This window comes from Odocoileus virginianus, chromosome 24 (assembly GCF_023699985.2).
Source record: "Odocoileus virginianus isolate 20LAN1187 ecotype Illinois chromosome 24, Ovbor_1.2, whole genome shotgun sequence".
NCBI lineage: Eukaryota > Metazoa > Chordata > Mammalia > Artiodactyla > Cervidae > Odocoileus > Odocoileus virginianus.
This window is the reverse complement of record NC_069697.1, coordinates 38,115,192-38,127,026: the sequence shown is the minus strand read 5'-3', so window position 1 is coordinate 38,127,026 and position 11,835 is coordinate 38,115,192.

Below are 11,835 nucleotides of genomic sequence, written 5' to 3'. Positions count from 1 at the left end.
AATGTATATGTTTCAATGCTATTCTCTCAGATCACCCCACCCTCACCTTCTCCCACTGAGTCCAAAAGTCTGTTCTTCAGTCTGTGTCTTTGTTGCTGCCCTGCATGAAGGATAGCTGTACTATCTTTCTAAATTCCATATATATGCATTGATATACAATATTTGTCTTTCTCTTTCTGACTTACCTCACTCTGTATAATAGGTTCTAGGTTCATCCACTTCATTAGAACTGACTCAAATTGCATTCCTTTTTATAGCTGAGTAATCTTCTATTGTGTATATGTACCAAAACTTCTTTATTCATTCATATGCTGATATACATCTAGGTTGTTTCCATGTTCTAATTATTGTAAATAGTGCTACAATGAGCATTGGTTCATGTATCTCTTTCAGTTCTGGTTTCCTCAGATTATATGCTCAGCAGTGGTATTTTTGGGTCATATGGCAGTTCTATTACCAGTTTTTAAGGAATTTCCACACTGTTTTCCATAGTGACTGTGCCAGTTTGCATTCCCACCAATAGTGTAAGAGGGTTCCATTTTCTCCACACACTCTCCAGCACTTATTCTTTGTAGACTTCTTGTTGGTGGCCATTCTGGCTGGTGTGAGATGATACCTCATTGTGGTTTTGATATGCATTTCTCTAATAATGAGTGATGCTGAGCATATTTTCCTGTGTTTTTTAGTCATCTGTATGTCTTCTTTGGAGAAATGTCTGTTTATGTCTTTTGCCCACTTGGTTTGTTCATTTTTCTGGTATTGAGGTGCATGAACTGTTTGCATATTTTGGAGATTAATTCTTTGTCAGTTGTTTTGTTTGCTGTTATTTTCTCCCATTCTGAGGGCTGTCTTTTCACCTTGTTTATGGTTTCCTTTTTTGTGCAAAATCTTATAATTTTAACTAAGTCCCATTTGTTTATTTTTGTTTTCATTTCCACTACTCTGGGATTTGGGTCATAGAGGATCTTGCTGTGCTTTATGTTGGAGAGTGTTCTGCCTATGTCTTCTTCTAAGAGTCTTATATTTTCTGGTCTTACGATTAAGGTCTTTATTCCAATTTGAGTTTATTTTTGTGTATGGTGTTATAAAATGTTCTAGTTTCATTCTTTGGCATGTAGTTGACAAATTTTCCAGCACCACTTGTTTAAGAAACTTTCTTATCTCCATTGTATATTTTTGCCTCCTTTGTAAAAGTTACAGTATCCATAGGTGTGTGAATTTATCTCTGGGCTTTCTATTTTGTTCCATTGATCTATATTTCCTTGTAGCAGTATCATACTGTCTTGATGACTAAACCCTTGTGGTATAGTCTGAAGTAGGGAAGGTTGATTCCTCCAGTTCTATTCTTCTTTCTCAAGATTCTTTGGCTATTCAGGGTCTTTTGTGTTTCCATCCAAATTGTGAAATTATTTGTTCTCCTTCTGTGAAAAATACCATTGGTAGTTTGATAGGACTTGCATTGAATATAAAGATTGCTTTGGTTGTATGCTCATTTTCATTATATTGATTCTTCCAATCCAAGAACATGGTATATTTCTCCATCTATCTGTGTCATCTTTGATTTCTTTCATCAGTGTTTTATAGTTTTCTGTATACAGGTCTTTTGTTTCTTTAGGTAAGTTTATTCCTAAGTATTTTATTTTTTTCATTGCAATAGTGAATGGGATTGCTTCCTTAATTTCTCTTTCTGATTTTTCCTTGTTAGAATATTGGAATGAAAGGGATTTCTGTTTGTTAATTTTATATCCTGTGACTTTACTACATTCATTGATTAGTAATTTTCTGGTGGCATCTTTAGCGTTTTGTAGGTAGAGGATCAGACATCTTCAATCAGTGAGTTTTACTTCTTCTTTTCCAATCTGGATTTCTTTTTCGTTTTTTCTACTCTTATTGCTGTGGCTAGGACTTCCAAAACTATGCTCAATAGTAGTGGTGAGAGTGGGCACCTTCAAAATTAGCACTTCCTAGGTGATTGCAGCCATGAAATTAAAAGACGCTTACTCCTTGGAAGAAAAGTTATGACCAACCTAGATAGCATATTAAAAAGCAGAGACATTACTTTGCCAACAAAGGTCCATCTAGTCAAGGCTATGGTTTTTCCAGTGGTCATGTATGGATGTGAGGGTTGGACTATGAAGAAAGCTGAGCGCCGAAAAATTGATGCTTTTGAACTGTGGTGTTGAACACTCTTGAGAGTCCCTTGGACTGCAAGGAGATCCAACCAGTCCATCCTAAAGGAGATTAGTCCCGGGTGTTCACTGGAAGGACTGATGCTGAGGCTGAAACTCCAAAACTTTGGCCACCTCATGTGAAGAGTTGACTCATTGGAAAACACCCTTATGCTGGGAGGGATTGGGGGGCAGAAGGAGATGGGGACGACAGAGGATGAGATGGCTGGATGACGTCACCGACTCGATGGGCATGAGTTTGAGTAAACCCCGGGAGTTGGTGATGGACAGGGAGGCCTGGCATGCAGCAATTCATGGGGTCGCAAAGAGTCAGACACGACTGAGCGACTGAACTGAACGGAACTGAACTGAATATTAGAGGAAATGCTTTCAATTTTTCTTCATTGAGGATAATGTTTGCTTTGAGTTTGTCATATATGGCTTTTATTATGTTGAGGTATGTTCCTTCTATGCCAACTTTCTGGAGAGTGTTTACCATAAATTGGAGTTGAATTTTGTCAAAGGCTTTCTCTGCATCTATTGAAATAATCATATGGTTTTTATCTTTCAGTTTGTTAACATGGTGTATCACATTGATTAAGCTGGCTTCCCTAGTAGCTCAGTTGGTAAAGAATCTGCCTGCAATTCAGTAGACCCGGGTTTGAGCATACTGATTGATTTGCGAATATTGAAGGATCCTTGCATCTCTGGAATAAAGCCCACTTGATCATGATGTTTGATCTTTTTAATATGTTGTTGGATTCCTTTTGCTAGAATTTTGTTTAGAATTTTTGCATCTATGTTCATCAGTGATAATGGCTTGTAGTTTCTCTTTTTTGTGGCATCTTTGTCTGGTTTTTGTATCAGGGTGATGGTGGCCTCATAGAATGAATTTGGAAGTTTTCCCTCCTCTGAAGTTTTCTGAGAGTTAAGTAGGATAGGTACTAGCTCTTCTCTAAATTTTTTGTAGAATTCACCTGTGAAGCCATCTCTTGGGATTTTGTTTGTTGGAAGATTTTTGACTACAGTTTTGATTTCCATGCTTATGATTGGTCCGTTCAAATTTTCTATTTCTTCCTGGTTCAGTTTTGGAAGGTTATACTTTTCTAAGAACTTGTCCATTTCTTCCAAGTTGTCCATTTTATTGGCATATCATTGCTCATAGTAGTCTCTTATGATTGTTTGTATTTCTGTTATCTGTTCTAATTTCTCCATTTTCATTTCTAATTTTATTGATTTGAATCATCTCCTTTTTTTCCCTTGGTGAGTTAGGCTAAGAGTTTTTCTGTTTTATTTACCTTCTCAAATAACCAGCTTTTAGTTTTGTGGATCTTTGCTATCATCCCCTTCATTTGTTTTTCACTTATTTCTGCTTTGATTTTTATGATTCATTTCCTTCTACTAACTTTTTGTTTTCTTGTTCTTGTTTTCCTAGTTGCTTTAGGTGTAAGTTTAGGTTGTTGATGTTTTTCTCATTTCTTGAGGTAGGCTTATATTGCTATGAACTTCCCTCTTAGCATTACTTTTACTCAATTCCAAGGATTGTCATGTTTTCATTATCATTCATTTCTATGCATATTTTGATTTCCTTTTTGATTTCTTCAGTGATCTGTTGGTTATTCAGAGGCATGCATGTTGTTTAGCCTCCATATGTTTGTGTTTTTTATAATTTTTTTCCTGTAGTTGATATCTAATCTTACTGCATTGTGATTAGAAAAGTTGCTTGAAATGATTTCAATTTTTTACAATTTACCAAGGCTTGATTTGTGGCCCAGGATGTGATGTATCCTGGAGAATGTTCCATATGCACTTGAAAAAAGGTGAGATCCATCATTTTTGAGTGAAATGCCCTGTAGATATCAATTAGGTCTAACTAGTCCAATGTATCATATAAAGTTCTTTTCCTTGTTAATTTTCTTTCTGGATGATTTGTCCATTGTGTGAGTGGGGTATTAAAGTCCCCCCACTATCATTGTGTTACCATCAATTTCCCCTTTAATAGTTGTTAGCATGTTCCTTTACATTTTAAAACATCTGTAATTTATAGAAAGCTCTTCAAGTTTTCTTAATTTAATTAGAATTAATTTCTATAGTTCTCCCTGGAAAATTTTTTCTTATGCCTTTATAATTTTCATTGGATTTACATGTCTCCTTTTCTGTCATTCCAACTTGACCTTAAGTTTCTCATGGGTCACATCCTCTCCTTTATAAGAATAGCTTACACAGGACCTACTATAATCCTGGAGACATATAATCATTTGAATAGAATTCAATCAGTTTAATCACCATCTTATTGTGAAATATGATTAGAATGTTATATCTTCATTTTGCTGAGGAGAATCAGTATCACTGAGGACAGAGGAATTTTGTCACGATTCATTTCGTAGCTCTTGGGGTATGGAGAGATGGTATATAGTACAGTGACTGTTAATGTTTCCTTTTCTTGTTTAGCTGGATGCTTTTTCATAAGAGGCCACTTTCTTGGATTTCTTCCCACAATTAGAGATTTTTTTTAAATACAGATAAAGAGGTCACATAACTGGAAGTTATATCTATACTATGTTTATAAAGTGCATTCATAAATGAGTTCCATCATCTAGTAATTTGAGGTCTTCTCTGTTGACACCTTCAGGGTACCTGAGGTTTCTGATTAAATCTCAAAAATAGAGTTAATATATTTATTTTTGGTTTCTAAAATTATAGCTGTCTGGGAGTTCAGGGAGCTCGCTGCCTGTGACCACCCCTGAGGAGGCTTCAGTATCTTCTGGTCACTCACTTGTCCAGTGGTTTCTCCTTGTATAAAACAGGTCTCTTAAAGTGTATAAAAAGGTATTATGTCTAAGTCAGCTGGAGTTTTTCTAATTGTATATTATAGGGCTGAGAAAGCTTATTAGGCTCATAGTCTGGCATGTAAGGACTTTCCTGGTGGCTCAGACAGTAAAGTGTCTGTCTACAATGCGGGAGATCTGGGTTCAATCCCTGGGTCAGGAAGATCTCCTGGAGAAGGAAATGGCAACCCACTCCAATATTCTTGCCTAGAGATTCCTATGGACAGAGGAGCCTGGTGGGCTGCTGTCCATAGGGTAGCACAGAGTTGGACACGACTGAAGCAACTTAGCATGTATACATTCATTGGAGAAGGAAATGGCAACCCACTCCAGTGTTCTTGCCTGGAGAATCCCAGGGATGGGGGAGCCTGGTGGGCTGCCGTCTATGGGGGTCGCCCAGAGTGAGACACAACTGAAATGACTTAGCAGCAGCAGCAGCATGAGAACTCAGTCGTGTCCAGCTCTTTATGACCCCATGGACTGTTGCCCACCAGCCTCCTCTGTCCATGGGATTTTTCAGGCAAGAATATTGGAGTGGGTTGCCATTTCCTACCTCAGGGATCTTCCTGACCCAGGGATCAAACCTGTGTCTCCTGCACTGTAGGTGGGTTCTTTACCCACCGAGCCATCAGGGAAGCCACAGGACAAACTGCTGCCCCATGAAGTGGAGACAGGTGAGGGACAGGGAGGCCTGGTATGCTGCAGGCCATGGGGTCACAAAGAGTCAGACGTGACTGGACAACTGAAAATCAGCAAAGCTGGAGACAGGAGGACACAGAGAATCACAACTTACTCAAGACAGAAACTCTATGGAAACCAGTGCCAGGGTGACAAAACTAAATTGTAATTTATGGAAGCTCAGTGTGGAAAAGTTCAAGACTTAAAAATTACAGGAGGTCACAGTCATACTGAGGCTCCCGTACAATTTTTTGAGCTTTATTTCTAAGGGTACTAACAAGTTCTGACAGTGGAGATTGGGAAACATTCTCTCAGGCTTCTGACAGGAGGAAGAAAAAGGAATCATTTTGAAATAGACCAGAGCATTCTGTTCTTAACAAGGTCAATAGAAAATTACTACCTGCTGGGACTTTACTGGAGTCTAACTGATCTGGAGGAAGGGAAATAACCCTCGCTAATTCCCTATAGATATTTTGTTTCACCTAAGGGAAGAAAAAAACTGAGAATTGTGAAGAATTCATAGCCCAGGGACACAGGTTCACTAAATACTGAGACCTGATCATTGGACTATAGAACTTTCTTTCTACCCACACCCTATTACTGTATCACTAACGGCTCATTTACTGGAGTTCCTTTTATCTAGTACAGCATAACCAGCTTTCAACAAAAAAAATTACAAGGCATATTACAAGGCAAAAAGCACAGTGTGAAGAGACAGAACAAGCATCTGAATCAGATTCAAATATGCCAAGGATGTTGAAATTATCAAAGTGAGAATTTGACTATAATTAATACGCTAAAGGCTCTAATGGGAAAAGCAGACAACATGCAAGAATGGAGGAGTAATGTTAAGCAGGGAGTTCTAAGAAAGAATTTAAAGGAAACACTAAAGACCAAAAACATTTTAACAGAAACGAAGACTGACTTTGATGGGTTCACTACTGGACTGCACACTACTCAGGAAAAAAATCCTTGAACTTCAGATTATGTCAATAGGAACTTTCAAAACTAAATTAAAGGGGGAAAAGGGCTTACAAAATGAACAGAATATCCAAGAATTGTGCATCTCCTCCATTGGTGGATTCTTTATCACTGAGCTATGTGGGAATTTCAAAAATGGTGGAACAATTCCAAAAGGTGTAACATTCATGTAATGGAAATATCAGAAGTAGAAGAAAGAAACAGAAGAAATATTTGAAGCAATAATGACTGAAAATTTCCTTAAATTTATACTGGATAACAGATCAATGATCTAGGAAGCTCAGATAAATGCCAGAAAATCCTACACTTAGGCAGGTATATTCAAACTGCAGAAAATCAAAAATAAAGAAAAAATCTTTAAGAAAACCAGAAGGAAAAAAAAAAACCTTATTTATAGAGGAGAAAATATTAGAATTACATCTGATAGCTTAGAAACCAGATAAGCAGGAAGAGAGTGGAGTGGTAATGTTTAAAGCATTGAGAGAAAAAAAAAAAAACAACCAACCTTGAATTCTACGTCTTGTAAAATTATCCTTTAAGAGTGAAAAAGAAATAGACTTTCTCAGATAAAAATTGAGGGAATTTGTTGCTATATGATCTAGCTTGCAAGAAATGTTAAAAGAAGTTCTTCAGAGAGAAAGAATATTATGTACGTCAGAATCTTGGGTCTGTACGAGGAGAACAGCAACACAAAAGGGACAAGTGAAGGTAAATTAAAAACCTTTATTTTTCGTATCCATAATTGTGTAAATAGTTTATTCAGAATAGTAATGGAAACATCGCATTCAATAAATAGCTTATGTAGAAATGAAATGAATGAGAGCAGAGATAAAAGGAACAGAAGTGAGAAATTAGGAATATTTTGTTACTATATGGTACTTGTATTACTTGTGAAGGAGTATAGTGTTATTTGAAGTGGACTTGTATTACATATACACATGTAATACATAACTTACATACATAAGTTGCATATACATATTGGAAACTCTAGGGAAATCACTCTAAAGGATGAGAAAAAAAATATAATTGATATGATTGTATAAAGAGGAAAGGAGTCATATATATAATATGTTCAATTAAAATCACAAAGGGCATAAAAAGTGGAAAACATAGAAATACAGAACAAGGGCAACAAATAGAAAATAGTAGGAAATATGATAGATACTACATCGCTTTAAATGTTAATGGTTTAAATACATCAATTAAAAAATGGATTGTCACAATGGATCATAAAACAATACCCCCCCCAAAAAAAACCAAAAAACAATACCCAACTATGCATTGCCTTCAAGAAACCTACTTTAAATATAAAACATATACATTAAAAGCAAAGGGACAGAGCAAGATATAACAAGCTAAAACACTAATTAAAATGCTGGAGTAGCTATATTCATTTCAGACAGAGAAGACTTTATAGCAAGGAAACTTACTAGGATTCTCAGGGTTAATTTATAAATATAAATTCAGGCATGTTTTCAGAAGTTACTGACCATTTTTTACTTAAGTTAAAGTGAAAGTTGCTCAGTCGTTTCCAACTCTTTGCAACCCCATGGACTTAGCCTGCCAGGCTCCTCTGTCCATGGAATTATCCAGGCAAGAATACTGGAGTGGGTAGTCTTTCCCTGCTGGTAGATTCTTTACCAGTGCGCCACCAGGGAATCCTTTCACATCTGACTCTAAATTACACTGTTAAGCTTTACCCTTTGGTTATGGTTTAGTTTCTAAATCCATAACTAGTACCCTGTAGGAAGAAAATAGTACAAAAATTTTCATTTAGTGACAGGTTTCAATTTTTCCATGATAAAGCTCATTGTAAAAAACAAAACACAATAGTGACAGAAATTGACCTGGGTCTAAGTACAGACTCTACAAGTTATGCTACTGAATATGTTACTATACTTCCTGTAACTCAACTATTTCCTCATCTATAAAGTAGTGGTAATAATAGTCCTTTTTGTATAGGACTTCTGTGAAGATAGAATAAAATGATGTTATTTATAAAGTATCTGGCATATAGTGAGTTGTTATCTATAAACAAAATGTATAAGTAGATTAATTTACTATAAATCATGCAAATAACACTCCAAGCTTACTATCCTAATATTTAATAACTTTTGTTATTAGTTATCCTTTTTAAATAGGAATTATAACAAAATTTATCATACAAATGTGTTTATGTGAATACACATATATTCATATACCACATGGAACTTGCTGTTTGGTTAAAATAACTTTCCCATACAAAAGTTAGTCTTCAAAGCATGCTTTTTGATATTGGCCTGGTGTCATGGTGTCATTTTAATCATTTTTCTAGCCTATAAAAAGTTTCCTCTCTTCTTTCATGGACCACAGAAGCACCTGTGATGCATGCATCCACTTATTCTTCAAATATTTATTGAGCACATACTATATGGTAGGCATTATATGAGGTGCTGGAGAGTCAGCAGTAAATAATAAAAATTCTCTGCTCTCATGTTGTATATATTCTAGTGGAATAAACAGACAAGAAATAAAAATAATTTTCAAGTAGTGATAGTACTAAAAAGAAAATAAAACAAGGTTACCTGGTAATATACTGGGGGAGGAAGGGAGTAATTAAGTTGCATAATCAAGGTAGGCCACAGAGATGACTCTGAGCTGATATTTGAATAACAAGAAAGAAACAGGTGCACAAATAGGGTGACCAGGCAAAGGTAACACCATGTGCAACACCCCTGAGGTGGAAGTGACAGCTTTATGAATTCCTAAGTAACTTGAAGATAAGTCCACTCAATCAGTTCAATTTTCAGTAGATGAGCTTACTATTTGAAAGAACATACTTCCGACTCCTTTTTAAAGTGACAATTTCAAAATTCTAATTCAGTGGTTCCCATATCACTTCTTAAGAACTGCCTGGAGAGTTTGTTAAAATATAGTTTCCTTGTCTAAAAGAGCTGAACTTGTAAAAATAGAGAGTAGAATAGTGCTTAGCAGGCTGGGGGTTGGAGGAACTGGGGAGATGATTAAGGGTACAAACTTGGTACAAAGAAACAAGTCCTGGTGAGCTTTCCAGATAACAGTGCTGTATTATAAATTCAAAGTTGCTAAGAGACTGGATCTTGTTTCACAACAAAAAAAGAAATGATAGTTATGCGATATAATAGACGTACTAGATAATGCTATGGTAGTAATTCTATAGCAATGTATAAATGTATCAAATCAATACCTTGTATACCTTAAACTTACACAGTGTTATATATGTCAATTATATTTTAAAAGTTTCCTGGGCTACATCTTCAGAGATTCTGGTTCAGTAGGTTGGGTGAGGCCCACAGATTTGCATTTTAAATAAATTCACTGGTGATGCCTGCACGACTAGCCTGGGGACAACAATTTGAGAGATGCTGCTCTATAAAATCTATCTTTTAACATTTATTTGATAAAATAAAGCATGCCAATATTTTCTTTCACGTAAAAAAATTACTTCCTCTGCATGGTGACCATCTGGAATTAATTTTTGTAACTTTAGGGGAAAAGTACATAAAACATTAGAGGTAAAAATACCTTCAATGTTCCATATTAAATTGATAGCATCAGTAATAGTATGAGCTTAATTTCAATATAGCCTATTGGTGAAGGGTTAGTGTCTATTGTCAGTTGGAGAAGATTTCAAAATTTTAAAATTATATTTTAAGTTTTAAAATTGTTTTAAATTAAAAAATTTTTAAATTGAAATTTTAAATTTAAAATTTAAAAATTATATTTTAAATGCAGAAAGGAATTTAAATGATAATTAACTGAGAGGTTAAAATTTTTTTCATGGCTGGGAGATCACATCAATAGCAACTGCATGTTGCATCCTGTTAATCTGAAGAATATGAGAAGGCTGTACTTCTCATCCACTGTGCCATTTATGTGGACACTCACAGAAGAGATAGAGAAAGGAAGAGGGGTATCAGGCTAGTCAGCAAAGTCAGCTTAAACCATTCTGGTCAGCAGAATTCTGGTTGCTGCACTCACACAGCCTGCATGATACATGTCAAAGAAGCCCATGTACTCCTGCCCCTAGTAATTATTCCCAAGGAAGGGAATTTATATGCATATCATGGTCTTAGCAGCATTAGGGATAGCATAAGGATGATGATACTAAAAACAGCCAATCCCTAAGGAATGTCCCACTCCTCTAAGTGCTTTACATGATTAACTGATGTGACTCCTCCTTGCCACATATATTGAGGGAGTTAGTAACATCACTTATATATATATAGGAAAGTGAAACATAGAGTAACTCAGTAATTTAGGTTACCAGGCAGTAAGTGGAAAAGCTGGGATCCAAACATAGGCAATTTGCATCAGCCTGACCTCTTAAACAATGTACTATATAGATATTCCTCAACTTCTGATGGGGTTACACCCTGACAAACCGATTCTAAGCTGAAAATGTACTTAATACTAACCTAGTGTCAGTAATAACTGTAGCTTAGCCCAGCCTACCTGAAATGTGTTCAGAATTAGGCTCTTTAGCCTATAGTTGGGCACAATCATTTAACACAAAGCCTATTATTATAATAAAGTATTATCTCATGTAATTTATTGAATACCATTTTGAAAGTGAAAACAGAATGGCTCTGTGGTTATGTGATGGTTATAAGTGTATCAGTTTTCTACCCTGGTGATTTCATGGCTGATTGGGAGCTCTGGCTGATGTCCTGTCTAGAATCACAGGAGAGACTATAGTACCAGATCTGGTTAGTTCAGGAAAATATCAAAATTAAAAATTCAAAGTACAATTTTTACTTGATATGAATCATTTTCACATCATCTTATAGTTGAAAAATTAACTTTAACCTCTTTAGCTTAGGGACCAAATACTGCTTCATATTTGGAAAAGAATCCCCAGATCAAGTTTTCAAGATTTGTGTCTACAGTCTGGGTTAAAAATGAGGTATCTGATTCTTTTCCTTCACATCCTTTCAATTCTAATACAGGAAAAACACAATGTCTGTTTTTCAGTCTTTCTGCCTTGATCTGACAAGAAGACATTCCAAATGAGGACCAAGAAAGAAAGACTGTAATCACTGCACAGAAAAATTTTGTACATACTTCCTAGTGTGTGATTTTAGGCAACTCACCAAAATGTTCTGAACTTGTGTTAGTACCCATAAAAGGATAACAGCATTCCAATAAGACTGGGCAATTAA